Source organism: Leuciscus leuciscus, assembly GCF_965113295.1.
Source record: "Leuciscus leuciscus genome assembly, chromosome: 25".
Classification (NCBI taxonomy): domain Eukaryota; kingdom Metazoa; phylum Chordata; class Actinopteri; order Cypriniformes; family Leuciscidae; genus Leuciscus; species Leuciscus leuciscus.
Genome location: NC_138724.1, coordinates 5,665,228 through 5,681,280, shown reverse-complemented (window position 1 = coordinate 5,681,280; position 16,053 = coordinate 5,665,228). Strand labels below are relative to the sequence as shown.

Genomic DNA, 16,053 nt, shown 5'->3' with positions numbered 1-16,053 from the left:
AACCAGAGCGTGTGCATGCACGGCAAGATACGCAGTACTCGTTCCCTCTTCTAGAGAGAACCGAGGTTACGTTAGTAACCGAGTACGTTCTCTTACGAGAGGTCTCTCGTACTGCGTAAGATATCTTACGCTAGGGGACCCAATGTAAAACGCCGTGCATGCTGAGATCTGACACCAAAGACCCAAGGGCGAAAGCCCGGGGTACATATAGTGCACAATCACTCAGTGAACTCACAGGGAGTCCGGGAAGAAGGAGGGGTGCAGCCTCACTTTTCCACATAAAGTAGCGTCGATGGGACGCGAATTTCATCATACAGACAGGGCGGGGTACGGCCTGAACTGATGGGGAAAAATGTGGGTCTTACACAGTTTGCCCAGCTTTATACTGTCGAACATTGAGCTGTGCTCAGCAAACGCAGCGTTCTGAGCTGAACGCATCAGGTCAGACAATACAGGTAGTTTAGACCAACAGCAGCCTGGCCTGCAGGGCGGGAACCTCTAGGTTATAAAACCTTATAAATGTAGACGGGGAGGCCCAGCCTGCCGCCATACAAATATCTTGCAAGGCAATCCCACTTGACCAGGCCCACGAAGAGGCCATGCCTCTCGTGGAGTGCGCTCTGACACCCAAAGGGCACTGCATGCCCTTGGAGGCGTATGCCAGCGCTATAGCATCAACTATCCATCTGGATAGGCTCTGTTTCGACGCGGCTAGTCCCTTAGAACGTCCGCTAAACGAAACAAAGAGCTGTTCCGTCTGTCTGAAAACAGACGAGCGAGACACATAAGCTCGTAATGCCCTGACTGGGCAAAGGAGGCTCGCGTCTCTTTCCTCATCAGGGACCGGTAGGGCTGACAGAGAGATAATCTGCGCCCTAAACGGTGTGTTGAGGGATTTTGGAACATAACCGTGCTTAGGTTTGAGTATAACTTTTGAGTCATTGGGCCCAAACTCCATGCACGCCGCGCTCACAGAGAGCGCGTGCAGATCCCCTATGCGCTTCACTGAAGCGAGAGCCAGCAAAAACACCGTTTTGAAAGACAGGTGTTTCAAATCGATTGACTGTAAAGGCTCAAATGGCGCACCTTTCATGGCTTCCAGAACCGTAGAAAGGTCCCATACGGGGACTGAGGGAGGTCTGGGAGGATTCAGTCTCTTAGCTCCTCTAAGGAAGCGGATGACTAAATCGTTCCTTCCTATTGACTGACCAAGCGTTGTTTCTGAGAACGCTGCTATAGCCGCCACATAAACTTTGAGCGTGGAGGGGGCCCTGCCGCCATCCAACAGCTCTTGTAGGAAGGAAAGCACCTCCGTCACATCACAGTTTGTGGGTGACACACCACGGGCTGTGCACCAGCCCGAAAACACTGACCATTTCGAAGAATAGAGTCGTCTTGTAGACGGAGCTCTAGCCTGCGTGATCGTGTTTAATACTCCTTTAGGGAGTCCAACATGTACCCGTTGATGGCCCAGACATGAAGGGACCATAGTTCCGGGTGAGGATGCCAGATCGAGCCGCGGGCCTGTGAGAGGAGATCTCTCCTCATTGGTACTGGCCACGGGGCAGTACTTGCTAACTGCATCACGGCTGGGAACCAAGGTTGTTTTTTCCAGAACGGTGCTACCAGCAGTACTGAGCATCCTTCTTCCCTGATCCGTTCTATCACCTGAGGCAGGAGAGAGACAGGGGGGAAAGCATAGAGCGGGCGGCGGGGCCACACATGGGCCAGCGCGCTCCTGCTCTTGGAGAAAAATTCTTGACAGTGAGCGTTTTCTTGAGACGCAAACAGGTCCACTTCCGCTCTGCCGAATTTCTTCCACAGCAGTTGGACTGTCTGTGGGTGTAGAGACCACTCGCCTGCCGGAACATTGTTCCTGGACAGTCTGTCTGGTCCTATATTCAAGATCCCTGGCACGTGCGCTGCTCTGAGCGAGCGCAGGTTGCACTGAGCCCATACCAGGAGGCGTTCTGCCAGCCTGTACAGTTTCTCGGATCTGATGCCGCCCTGGCGATTTATGTAGGACACCACAGACATGTTGTCCGAACGGACCAAGACGTGGTGACCTTTTATTTGGGGACAAAAACGCGTCAGCGCGTTGTCTACTGCCAGCATTTCGAGGCAGTTTATGTGCAGGAGCTTCTCCCGTTCTGACCACTGGCCGAAGAACGGTCTGCCCTCGAGCAGCGCTCCCCATCCCGAGGTGGACGCGTCCGTGGACACCACTTTCACCCTCGAGGAAGTCCCCAGGCTTACACCTGATTGGTACCAGTCGTTCGCTTTCCAGGGTTTCAGAGCTGTAACGCATTTCTGATTGACCCTGAGGCGAAGCAAACCGGGTGCCCACGCTTCGCGTGGGACTCGCGCTTTCAGCCAAAACTGCAGCGGGCGCATGCGGAGCAGACCCAGCTGGAGCACTGACGATGCTGAGGCCATGAGACCTAGCATCTTCTGAAATCTCTTGAGCGGGACAGACGCGCCGCAGCGAAAAGAGTTCGCTGTGCGTCGAATGTCTACCGCGCGCTGTTGTGATAGTCGCGCTATCATGGATAGTGAGTCCAGTTCTGTGCCCAGGAAAGATATTTTCTGACTGGGTGACAGGGAGCTCTTCGCCCAATTGACACTCAGACCCAAATCCTCGAGGTGATCGAGTAAAATGGTCGTGTGTTCTATGAGCACTGCGCGAGATTGCGCTAGAATCAGCCAATCGTCCAAATAGTTCAGCACTCGCATGCCTCTCATTCTGAGGGGTGCGAGCGCCGCATCCATGCACTTCGTAAATGTACGGGGTGCTAGGGACAAACCGAACGGCAGGACTGTGTACTGATATGCCTGGCCCTCGAAGGCGAATCTCAAATATCGCCTGTGACGTGACGCTATCTGTATTTGAAAATACGCGTCTTTCAGATCTATTGACACAAACCAATCTCCTTGGCGAATCTGCACAAGGATTTGCCTGGTCGTGAGCATCCTGAACTGTCGCTTCACAAGCACTTTGTTCAGTTGCCTTAGATCTAGTATGGGTCTGAGACCCCCGTCTTTTTTCGGTACCAGGAAGTATCTGCTGTATAGCCCTCCCTCGCTCTGATCTTGAGAGAGAGGTTCTATGGCCCCTTTGCTCAATAGTTTCGTCACTTCGGCTCGAAGTAGATGTGCTACTTCTGTTTTTACCGTGGTCTCGACGCGCGCCACATAGCGGCGAGGGCGTCGGTGAAACTGCAGCGAATAGCCTCTTTCTATAATGTTCAGCACCCACTTCGAAACCCCAGGTAGCTTTGCCCATGCGTCTGCATGGATAGCTAGGGGTCGAATACGAAGCGCGCTCCGCTCGCTCAGCGATGGAGAAGCTTCGGTGTGCTGTAACACAAGCGTGTCGCTCGTGACATTTGAGGCATGGGGCGCGCTGATGACAGCGGGCAGATTGCCCGCGCTCGACTCCTCTGCGGTGGTTAACCGCGAGGGGGAGGGCTGGGCGGTTCCCGTGGGAACTGTCATGTCTATGTGTGGATGTGGGCGCGGGACAGCGGGCACATTTATCACACCGAAAGCATCGTTCGCTTGCGTGAAGCGAGTGCACGTTGGTTTCGTTTTTACAGAAACCGTGAGACATGCATAACGTGGTGTTAGTGGGCACTGGGTAGTGGGCACGTTCACCATGTTTGAAGCGCAACCGATCTGAGTCGGTTTTATGTGCGCGAGCCCTGTGTGACAGGCTGTGCTTATGTGTAGGGATGGGCACTGGGCAGTGGGCATTCTTACTACACATGAAACACCATCGGCCGTGGCCGGGACACCAGAAAATACACTCTTTTGGGGATTTATCTGGGTAGCCGTGAAAACGGCATTTGTGTGCAGGCAAGCGGGTGACAGAACCGACTTGTTGGCTGCAGAAAACACTGGAACAGTCACATTTTCTGGAACTGGACGAGCGAATAGCTTTGGTGTGAGTCCGGCCGCAGCGGGACTGGAACACCGTCGTTTTCCTAGCTGTGCTAGGACGACTTCGGGGCCTCGGGCTTCACCGTGATCCTAGGTCGCGAGCCGCGTCCTGCGGGGCGGCGACCGGATGAGCGGGAGCGCGGTCTCGCGCTTCTGGCCTGGCGGCGCTGTGAAGTGGAGGCAGTGGACGGTGGCTGTGAGCTCTGAGCAGACGGTTTCGCACGGCCTGCTGCAGAGCTGGAGCGCTTCGGGAGGAAGTGCTTCATAGCCTGAGACGCTTTCTGTACCTCTGCGAATCTCTCCGCGAAATCCTTGACGGAGGATCCAAAGAGGCCTGTGGCGGAAAGCGGGGCGTCGAGGAACGCGGTGCGTTCAGACTCGGCCATTTCCGAGAGCGTCAGCCAGAGATGTCTCTCAGACACGGTGAGAGAAGCCATAGTCCGTCCAATGGCTTGTGCTGCGGACTTAGTAGCACGAAGAGCGAGGTCCGTGGCACTCCTTAAGTCCGGCACGCAGATCGCGTCAGGTCCTTCCTCATCCAGTTTACGGAGGAGATCGGCCTGGAAGATCTGGAGCGTTGCCATGGTGTGCAACGCTGACGCAGCTTGCCCGGCGGCGGAGAAAGCGCGGTGGAGCAAGCTTGACGTCGTGCGGCAAGCTTTAGAGGGTAGGGCCGGCTTAGCGCGCCGTCCAGCGGAGGGCGGGCATAAGTGGGCCGCTATCGCCTCTTCAACCGGCGGCAGCGAGAGGTATCCTTTGTTCTTGGCATCGTCAACGGCGGAGAATGCCAAAGAAACAGCAGGACGCACTCTAGCAGAATAGGGGGCGCTCCAGGACTTGGCGACTTCTTCGTGTAACTCAGGAAGAAAGGGCGCCGGTCTGGACACAGGCGAAGCGCGCTCCCCAGGCAGGAAAAATCCATCCAGCCGGTTGTGAGCGGGCTGCTCAGGCGAAGACCACTCGAGGCCGAGGCTCGCCGCGGCCTGTGCGAGTACTCGCATGAGTTCCGTCTCAATGGAAGCTCTCTTGCCTGACGAAGTGCGGGCAGGGGGTGCGGGGTCCTCAGAGCCCGCCCAATCCTCACTGCCTGACGCCAGGATAGAGCAGGAATCATCCTCTCCCAGCAGGGCTTCCTCATCCGCGATATCAACGGAAGCGGCGGCAGACGGCGGCCGCTGTCCGTCAGGAAGCGAAACAGAAGAAGCCGGGGAAGCAAGCGGGCGAACCGGCGAGCTTTGGCGGCTGAGGGAGGGTTCCGGGGCCCGCTGGGCACGGCGCTTTTTACGCCGCGGCGGGCGGGGGAGCAGTCTCGGTGAAGACGGCTAGGCGAGTCCTCAGAGTCGCCATTGCCATCAGCTCGCAGTGAGGGCATCCGCCGTCAGCGAGCGCGAGAGCTGCATGTTCCTCACCCAGGCAGGAAACGCAGATCACGTGGCGGTCCCCGTCGCTGAGTGTGGCTCTGCACGAGCCGCAGGAAGGCATCTTTAAAAAGACGCTAGCTCTTTTAGAAATGTGTGTCGCGGCGGCGACACACACACACAGAAATACAGTGTAATTAAAAGAGAAGGATATAAGCGCCGGAAAGCGCAGCAGGAAGGCAGGAAGGCGGCGCGGCCAGCGACTTCAGTGACTCGTCCCGCTGAAGGTGCTCTCTCTCGACGGCGCGGCTTCTAATCCAGCTCCAGCGATGCGTGTGCTTCGCTTGAAGGATGAAAAATCAGATAATAGCTGCCTGCGAGCGATATTTATAGGCCTAGACCACGCCCATTTCGGCGGGACGTGACGCAGCGGGCGCGAAGTGCCATGATTGGGTCTGACGTCACGCCAGGCCTCGCTCGATAGGCTGCTGCAGTTGCCGCAGAGCAGCCAATAGGCGCGCGAGCTGTCTCGCCTATGTCTGCATTGCTGCTGCAACGCGTTTTGCATTATTACAAAATTAAGGATAATTTTTGGCTTCAATATCTCGCGGAAAAGGATTTTCCCCTAGCGTAAGATATCTTACGCAGTACGAGAGACCTCTCGTAAGAGAACTACACTTTTCAAAGTGTTAAATATTTAACACTATGACAGAGTTGCAGCAACTCTCTAAATAGTTAACATTTAACACACTGGTTAGTGTTGAATTTACCCAACACCAGTGCGTAGTGTCAAAATTGAACACCAAATGTGTTTTTCTTTCAACACTACCGAGTTGTTGCCATATTAACACTGCATAGGATGTAAAGTTTAACCTAAAATGCAACTCTTTTGTAATTTGTGATTTGTAATACTATTGGGAATCAATTTAACCCCTGAAACTTCACATGAAACTTAGAACTTAAATTCTCACCACCCTCCAAGCTATCGATCATTTCTTTCCTCACTGGACCAAACTCAAATCTCTGAAAATTAAAATTATCCCAGTGATAAGCGAACTGTTTCTGGTGTTGTTTTACCAAGGTTTTTGTGATACTTTTGAAATTTTTAACAGATCGTTTAAAAAAATTATGTTTGGCCTCAAACCTCATGCACCATACATGAAGAAGTGGACCTATTTTACGAATGCACCTTGGATAATGTATCATAAAATGATGCTTTGGAATTAATCTTCTGTCAGGAAACAAGGATCTGAACAGCTTGTGGTGATCATTAATCAAATGCTTCAAATAATACGTCAAACCATTAGTAACAACTGGTGAAAACACTATATTCACTATCTGAATCAAGAGGAAGAGCAAGTTCCAGTGACTGTTATTTCTTTCAATTACATCACCAAAAATCAGGGGAGCATTTTGCACAAGACACCACGACTGAATTGCATTCAATCCAAGATCTTTACTACCCTCATCCATTTTCAAACCACTTGGCCTGTTTTTTCACTCAATATAACCGTAGTTGAAACTTTGGATCCTCTGTGACAATGTTTCCAAAGACAGATTATTGTTATTGACCAGGTATTGAAATACTAGTTTCAATTCGTACTGCACTACACCTTCAAGCAAATCGTGCATGATGTCAACTGCATAGTTATCAGAGATGTGGTAAAAACATAGTGTATTGAGCAAGCATGTCTTCTTGACATCAAATGTTGATGCCAACATAGGATTTTCCTGTAGAGCTGCACAATGTTCTGCATGGATTTCTTTTGTACGGAAAATCAAGCAAGGGTTATCTTCAGTGAAGACAGATTGTAACTCTTCCTTTGTAGTTAAACAAAATCTACAGAAATATGTTGTACTGAAGGATTCAATCAAACCAAATAACCCGTGCAAACCTAGATTATCACCTGTTACTTGAATAACAGTTCCTCGCAATGGTGAGTCTGAGAAAGGTACCTCTATTCCTTCCATTTCTAGTGTTTTAACATCATCAATGAGAGGCTTTAGTATTTCATCAAAACCATATTTCTTCAGGTCTTGTGAATATTCATCAGAACAGAATTACATTTTGGGGGCAGGTTCCTCAATATCGCTTTCTTTGAACCCAAGGGATTTGCCGTCTCAAAATAATTGTAATAAAGCTGAATCTGTAGAGCATGTTTTTGCTGGGAAAACAAATCATTACTTTTGAAGTATGAACCATCACATATATCTTTATAAACACCTTCTTTATGTTGCTTGACCTGCAGGAAACTTTCACATAATTCACTGTAAGGATCATCCATTGGCCCAACGACGGAATCCAACGGCCTGGCGAAGGTTTAATGCGTGTATGTCTTTTCAGCGCTCCAGTGAAGTTCACTTAATTTATTGGAATTTAGTTTTAGTATTACTTTAGCTCTACGCTTAATATGACTCCAATTTCAAATGATAATCAAATTTAGATCGTATTTCTGATTAGAAAATAATCATAAAAATTGATTATGAATTAATTTAGATCTTTGATTATTCTGATTATCCCATACTTTCAATTATTCGGTCATTACGGACCTAGTGTCGCTTTGAGACGTCACGTCGCGACTGTGCGTTCACGATCACAAACTAGCCAGTCCTGAAATAGTCAGAGGGTGCAGAGCAAGTATTTTACCCTATGCAGCCGCTCACTGCAGACCCATAGGTGTAATTTTTTATAATATTTGCAGCGTACAACATGCTAAGTCAGGAGATAGTCAGAAATCAGAAGGTCTTCCTAAGATGTGCTCCATGCTCCATTCATAGTGCCTTCAGTTTGATCTATCCTGGACAAAGATTTGCGGAAACACTAGACTACACATTAATCTACTAAAATGAATGATTTCCAAAACTTCAGAATAAATCAAGATGTAACATTTTTTTGTCAGGTAAAAATGTATCATACCAATTACAGAAGTAAATGATTAAAAAACAATTCAGAAAATATATGAAATCATTTACTCAAAGATGACTCTAAAAGTAAGCAATGTTTTCCTGACAGAGACACAGTAATGTGTCAGGGCTTTTCAACAGGAAAATACTGACATACATTACTGTATGGGGGATGCCTGGTAAAGAGTCCCAAAGACTGCTCTGTCCCCTCGCCTTAAATAACCAGACCAGTACAAAAGGGGTTACACAAATGTTGTTTAGTGTTGCTTGGGCCAATCCATGTACCTCAGGGGGGTAGCATCTGGTTTCTTGAGATATCTTAAAGAGATCTCACCCAGAGAGGAGAAACAGGATTCTCCTAAGTTCTCAATCTTTCTCATTAAACCAATGACTGCAATGAAATTAAGACCATTTTACCAATCGCACTGAGACACTTCAAATGCTACCAAACTTGAAAAGGAAAAACAACATATTCACAAGATACACCATATGTGTTATATAGACATTCTTAATGAACTTTCAGAGACTTGAGGAGGGAGAAGAGGAGGGAGAGGGGGATGCAGAGATAAAGAAGAAGGACAGTTTGGACAGGCGATGTCCTGTGCTCTGTCTTTGCTATCTTCTGTCCAGGGTGCATTTTATGGCTTTATTGCAGGGTGAGTTTTATTTTAACAGGAAAATCAGTCCTTACATTACTATTCTTAAACATAGATTTCAGGGTCTTCAAGATGGGTACATACACAAATTTATCTGTTACAGGGATCTGATTGTAAACTCCTGTTGTCCGATCTCTTCGCAAATCAAAACGCACCCCAAGAACATACTCTACAGGTTCAACTATTTCCCACTTTTCCTCGAAGAACTTCTGTCGTTTGTCTGCTGTATTTAAGACTGAGAAAGGATTTTCCAATTGATCAAAACAATTTTCCATCTTTTCTTCCAAATCGGTTGCTTGAATCTCTGAAGAAGTACAGCTGAGAACAACTTCTTTTGTTTGCTCATGAATGTCATTTACAAGCTCTAACATTGACCCTACCATTGCTTGGACAGTGCTCTCACACTGTAAGCCCTTACAGGTTGATTGAACTTAAAAAAATTATGGAAACTCGTTGCCCTAAAAAAGTAAATTTTGTATTGTTGAAAAAACAGCATATTTTAAGTTTAATGTACTTAAGATTTCAAATGCATTTAATTGAAAACGTTTAGTTCATTGAACTAACAGTTTTTAATGCAGTGCAATTGAAATTTTAAGTACATTAAACTTAAAATGTGCTGTTTTTTCAACAATACAAAATTAACTTTTTTAGGGCAACGAGTTTCCATAAATTTTTTAAGTTCAATCAACTTGTAAAGGCTTACAGTTATGCACAGAAAACATATGTGAAACCTATCTGGATGAATGTTGTGAGTAGAAAGAACCCAAAACTTTAATTTAAATATAGCTATTTACTGTAAATGATTTAATAAAGATACACCTGCATAACAAATAAGGACAAAGAATAACAATCATTTATTTGAACTCACAATTTATTTGAATTCACTTATCAAAATCAGTTTTCAAAGACTGACAAAAACAATGAAATATATTAAGTACCAATTAACCAATTTTAAATCTTTAAAACAGTATTTTAAAACTTTTTCAAATATTTAACAAGTACAGTGTTGTTATACTGTATTAATAAGGAACATGAATATTTGTCCAACCCTAAGGCATAGTTCAATGAAAGGGAAAGTTTTTTTTATCTAACGATTCTGAAAGAGAACCAGAAGAAAAATGCATTTACTGTACCTGTTTACATGGTAAGCTGGTTTGTAACAGCCAGAATCTTGCCCTTCAACTCCTTCTTTCCAAAAACCAAGCAAAACTTGCTGAATGAAAAGAAAGGTGTTGCCCATGCACTTTGGGTAGTCTAGGGGCTAGACTAGGTAGTGCTAGGTGCTAGGTAGTCTGTTGTCTACAATTTAGACAACATACCCCAGGCCATGTGTCTTCTTTTTGGTTTAACTTACGCAAGTTAAACCAAAAAGAAGACACATGGCCTGGGGTATGTCACATAATCATCTTATGTGAAGATGATTCCCACCGAGGATGGGTGGAGATGGATGGACAGGGGTTTCAGAGCCACATCTTCATTTTCTAAGCTGAGGATTCCAACTGGCACATATTGGTACGAGTCTCCATCATCAGAAGCCTGGACAAGAGATTGGAGATTACTAAAATACATTTTAGCAGTGTACAGTTTTTTTCTAGATATTAAAGGTATAGCGGAGGATCTTTCCAAATTTTAGCTAAGACCCGCCCTCTCCACTTTTTGAAAAGTCTGATTGATTCACCAGAATGATTGACAATTAGGAGGACCAATAGTATAGGTTACCCACCAGGAAGTAAAACATCCTCCGCTATACCTTTAATTTTATTGGACATTTTTTTGTTTAGTTGAATGCAAGCATAATTTTTTGTGAATTATGTACACAAGTGCATCCAGGAGTTCAGTTATATTTAAACATTAAGTATGTTTTTCATTTGTATACAAGTCGTTGCATATGACATGAATTACTGATTAAAATAAAATGTTATGGGATTAACCTTGATTGTATTTTAGTGTTTTAAAGGTGTCAAGACATGAATTAAAATTTCTCCTGAATGGTTTAAAATTAAAACTTCCTCCTCACTCATTTCATTCAACATTTATGTAAAATATAACATTGTTTTTAGTGGGGTTTTTTTATTGTTCTTACTAGCTTAAATGCACAGTAAGGTTTACATATTTCCAGCTGAAAATATTATAATAAACCTATGACATGCATTAATAATACTTACAAAGCATGCTTTGAAGAACTCAGTTGGGTCATCACCAAGAAGTACTGGAAGCCCTCTTATGCCAATGCATCGCATGTCAACGAGATCAGAGGTCTGAGGTGTGGTGGTTGCAGAGAAAAATAAAACATTGTATCATTTGTCAACATGAAAGGAAGGCAATTTCTATTAATCATACTTTTGACTATTGACTTTTGAAGAAAATCACAAAGTTGACAGCGAAACTTAGCTTCAAATGTTCCCTTCGACTGTTGTTTTTCAGTTGCTGTATGAAAACGGGATAAGTGTATTTTAAGGCTATTGAAAGACTTAAAACTACATAAACATTCTTGATATAGGCGTGGAAAACTAAGCCTGGCTTCTTGCATATCTCCCATGTTGAAGTCTGTAATGTTTTAACAAGTATCCCCTTTTGTCACAAGCAAATATGCAATACTTACATTTCCAGATCATCTTGATTAGCCTTGCTTTGAACTTGAATCTGCAGAGTAACAAAAAACATTTGATTGCTTTTTACATGATAACAAGAAAAAAAATTATATCTTTTGATCTGTTATCTACAAAATTTATATCCAAAATAAAGTACTATCTAGCTATCCATTTATTTATTTATTTAGCATGTCATGATACTAGACCCGCATTAACTGAAATGTAGGCCAGCTAACACCACACTGATGAGCACGAGGTTGCATTTCTTTAAAGGTATAGCGGAGGATTTTTTACTTCCGGGTGGATCACCTATACTATTGGTCCTCCTAATTGTCAATCATTCTGGTGAATCAATCAAACTTATTCAAAAAGTGGAGAGGGCGGGTCTTATCTAAAATTCGGAAAGATCCTCCACTATACCTTTAAGACAACTACATGGGCTAGTATCTTGCGGGAAGTCGAATTTCAATTTAAGCAATTTTGTTTAATACTTCACTCACAAAGAAATGTAAAAACTTCTAAAAGGTTAATGATAACGTTGTGCTTTATATAAAAGTATTTAAGGCATGTTGAACATTTCTAATATGGCAAACCGCCAAGATGCAAAAACACCATCTAAAAAAGATATCGTTTTACACAACAGACGACATTTTCGTTCATTTGTTTAATGAGAATTATTGATCAAAAAAGGTTAAGCATTAGATTTTAAATGTGACGATCCCAAAGAGCATGTCGTATAGAACTATTTAAAATTGTCGGTTGCGACTGATCGATACAACACCATGGCGAACGTTAACATGTAAACACAGCCTAAACTTACATTTAGTTTTACTGGCTAAATGTTATACATCTCATTTATCAATGTTTTATAATGTATTAGCTGTTTCAGACCAAAATGTAAAGTCCTACTCACCAGCAAACGTACATGATGAAAGTCCAGATGAACAGATGAAAATACGCGCTGCATCCATGTCTGACGTCAGTTCAAAGAGCCAATCAACATCTTCCTTGTATTGCGTTGCATTGACAACAGACTAAAATAAGCTAAGTTAAGTACATTCAATTTAAACAATTCAATAGAATGAAAAGTATCATGCAAATCGTACAACAAACTAAAAACATGGAGTAATTGTGCAAACATTTTGGAGTTTAGGTTTATTGTACCTAAGTAGTTTAAATTAAAAGAATTTCAGGGATAACAGTGCAGCAACACCTGATGCTTGCAATTGTGCTACAACAGATCCACACAGGTTTAACAAATGATGCTTGTCAACAGAGGTCCGGCTAGTTACTGGAGTGTCTGTACAGATTGTAGTGGCAAGTTTTACAGGGACAAGCAACACTCACATTTTCTCCACATTTGTGTCCGGTTTAGTAAGTGATGTAAGATTGTGTTACATGTTTACTTACATCAGAATAAATAAATAAAGTGTGTGAAAGGTTTGATATTGTGTAGTTTGTGATCCTCCATCAGCAGCTGCAGTTTCTCTCAGCTGTATCAGTGCAGTCACTGTGACGTCTGACTGACAGAGGTTTTTGTACGACTCTTTATCACTGTGTGAACACCCATTTACTGTTTGGATAGTGTAAACTCTTACAGTAATAATCTCCTGTATCTTCAGTCTGGACTCCACTGATGGTCAGAGTAAAATCACTGCCAGATCCACTGCCACTGAATCTAGATGGAGTTCCAGTATAACGGTTTGTTGCTCCATATATGAGGAGTTTAGGAGCTTCTCCAGGTTTCTGTGAGTACCAGTGTAAGTAATGATAACTGCCAACATACACATCACTGCTGGTTTTACAGTTTATTCTGACTTCTTCTCCTGGTTGAACTGCTAGTATTGATGGACTCTGAGTTACAGTGATCTGTCCTCTACACTCTGAAAGAAAAAAGGAAAAAAATCATTTAAATATACAATTTTTTAAAAGAACTAATAATCATTATAAAAGCTGTATTACACAAACCTTGAATAAACAGTGCAATGGTCCAGATGAAGATGTTGATTGTGTTCATTGCTGTAGTTTAGTCTTGTGTGATGATGAAGATTGTGTTCTGCTCTCAGTCATGAAGTGTTAAACTCACAGCACTATAAACACTCTCAGAGCACTGAAGCATGTAATGACAATGCAAAGAAGTGGGCAGGATTTACAACAGCTTGTGCTGATAACAAACTAATATACACTAGAGCAGTGTTTCCCAACCCTGTTCCTGGAGGCACACCAACACTACACATTTTCCAACTCTTCCTAATCAATCACACCTGAATCAACTCATCAGCTCGTTAGTAGAGATTCCAAGACCATAAATATATGGGTCAGATAAGGGAGACATCCAAAATGTGCACTGTTGGTGTGCCTCCAGGAGCAGGGTTGGGAAATACTGCACTAGAGTTACAGAATCATGACTTTATTTAGTATTTTTATTGTGACTCCTGAGACACTGAGGATGTGCAGATGAACGTCCATCTCTGTGTCCATATTCAGTCATGTGACCATCATCACTGCTACACTTCCACTAGATGAACCGCCATCACTAAAGTAAGATCATGAATCATGAGTCTGTTCAGAAAGTATCAGGACTGATTGTGAATCTCTAATCAGAGTTCATGGTGTCACTCCATCTATCATGAAGCCTCATGTGTGTCTGAAATCATCAAATGGAGAAGAAACAGGCTGTTAAAGATGGAGACATATTAGAGCTTGTTCACGTTTCATGATCTTGTGTGGAGATTCATAACCAGTCCAGATACTTTTAGAACAGACCTTGAATATGAAAACATGCTTGACTGTGTAGAACATGCAAAATACCTTTTATATTTTCATTGTTGACACTTTCTGTTGACTTTGGCTCTAATATTCAATAAACTCAGATTATTTGAAGAGATTTTGACTGAAGATTGAAGTCTGAAGCTGCAGGTTTTTCTGTGAATCATGATGATTGATCTGCATATGAAGAACAGAAGCATCATTATGAGAAACTCCACAACATCATCCATGATCAAAGAGGTCAAAGGTCACCTCAGAGGTCACAGCTCATCAAATATATTTCTTTAAACAGTGTTATATCAGAAAGCATTTAGTCAAATCTGAATGAGTGAGTGTTGAGAAGAGCTGAGGATCTTCTAATATCAGTGTGTTGAAGTGTTGTTTCTCTCTCTCTGCTGGAGTGTGTGTTCACTCGAGTGGAATAGAGGTTTTTGTACGAGCGTTTCATTAGATTGTATCACTGTGGTGGACTTTCGGTGGAGGAACTAAACTGGTGATCGGTAAGTCTGTCTATTTAATCACCTGATAAAAAAAATTATAATTCAATTTTAAAATTTTAATTTCAGAAAGTGTTTTTTTATAGTAAAAAAAAACAAAAAAAAACACAACATTTATTAATAATAATGACTATAAGATACTGTGGTGACACTTTACTTAAAGCCTTTATGTATAATGCATTATAAAGGTATCAATAGCGTATGTTATAATGTCATATATGTTTTCATAAATTACTGTAAACAAAGTTAAAATGTTTTATAATATTTGCAAATTCCTTGTTACGTCTAAAATTGATTGTTTGTCATGAGTTTTAGTGTATTATAATTTTTTGGAGGTGTAACAATGAATAGATAATATTATAATGTGTTAAAACCTTGGTTTAAATTAATGATGAGATTATACATGCATTATAATGTGTAGAACAATATATAATTAATGCATTAAAAATACTTTTTATAATGCAATATCTATAAAGGCTTTAAATAAAGTGTTACTGATATTGTTGTATAATCATTTAATCTAAAACAATGATATATAACGATTGTTATAAGAATTGCATTATTCCTTTCAACAAAAAATGAATTTCTAAACATATTTCCACACTGTGTCTCACTATGAGTTTAATCAGTTTATTACAGGTTTGTCTTTCCTTCATTTATTTCTACACTGAGTTCATATTTAGTTCATCTTTTATTGTCCTAAACAAGAACAACATTTATTAATAATAATGATTATTAGATATTGTGGCAAACTTTACTTATAACTGTAACTGTAACCAAAGTTTGTGTGTGAATGTGTTGTGTTTGTCTCCTGCAGCTGGTCCCACAGTGAAGCCCTCAGTGTCTCTGCTGCCGCCCTCTTCTCTGCAGATCTCTGGAGACTCAGCCGCACTGCTCTGCCTGCTCAGCTCTTACTCTCCACAGGGGGCGCTGGTGAGCTGGACACTGGACGGGTCAGAGGTCACCGAGGGGGTTCTGACCAGCGCAGAGAGCCAGCAGGACGGCCGCTACAGCCGCAGTAGCGTCCTGACCCTCAGCAAAGCACGCTGGGAAGAGGGAGAGCTGTACGTCTGCAGAGTAACACATGATGGAGCTCCTCATGAGGTCTCGTTCCACAAGAGCTCTGAGTGCTGATGTTTCTCTCCTGAAGATGAGCCGTATCTGAGTGTCCTGTGTCAGGCAGGATTCACATGAGTCTAGTGCTGCAGCTGTAGTGATTTACAACTCAATACTGAAAGAGTGTGTGTGTGTGTGTGTGTGTGTGTGTGTGTGTGTGTGTGTGTGTGTGTGTGTGTGTGTGTGTGTGTGTGATCTTTCAATCTGCTGTGTTTGCTGCAAC

At 43.4% G+C, this 16,053-nt stretch overlaps 1 long non-coding RNA gene and 1 gene segment (V, D, J or C); one reads left to right on the top strand and one right to left on the bottom strand.

Moving 5' to 3' along the window:
* Positions 1–8,168: 8,168 nt before the first annotated feature.
* On the bottom strand, positions 8,169–13,335 carry LOC309490159. Its single transcript, XR_014202609.1, has 2 exons — positions 12,649–13,335; positions 8,169–9,253 (listed from the first exon to the last, which is right to left on the bottom strand). It is a non-coding gene; the product is annotated as an uncharacterized lncRNA (long non-coding RNA).
* Positions 13,336–14,382: 1,047 nt separating this feature from the next.
* Positions 14,383–15,848, top strand: LOC309490001 (immunoglobulin lambda constant 7-like). The segment is given in 2 exons: positions 14,383–14,476; positions 15,532–15,848.
* Positions 15,849–16,053: the final 205 nt, after the last annotated feature.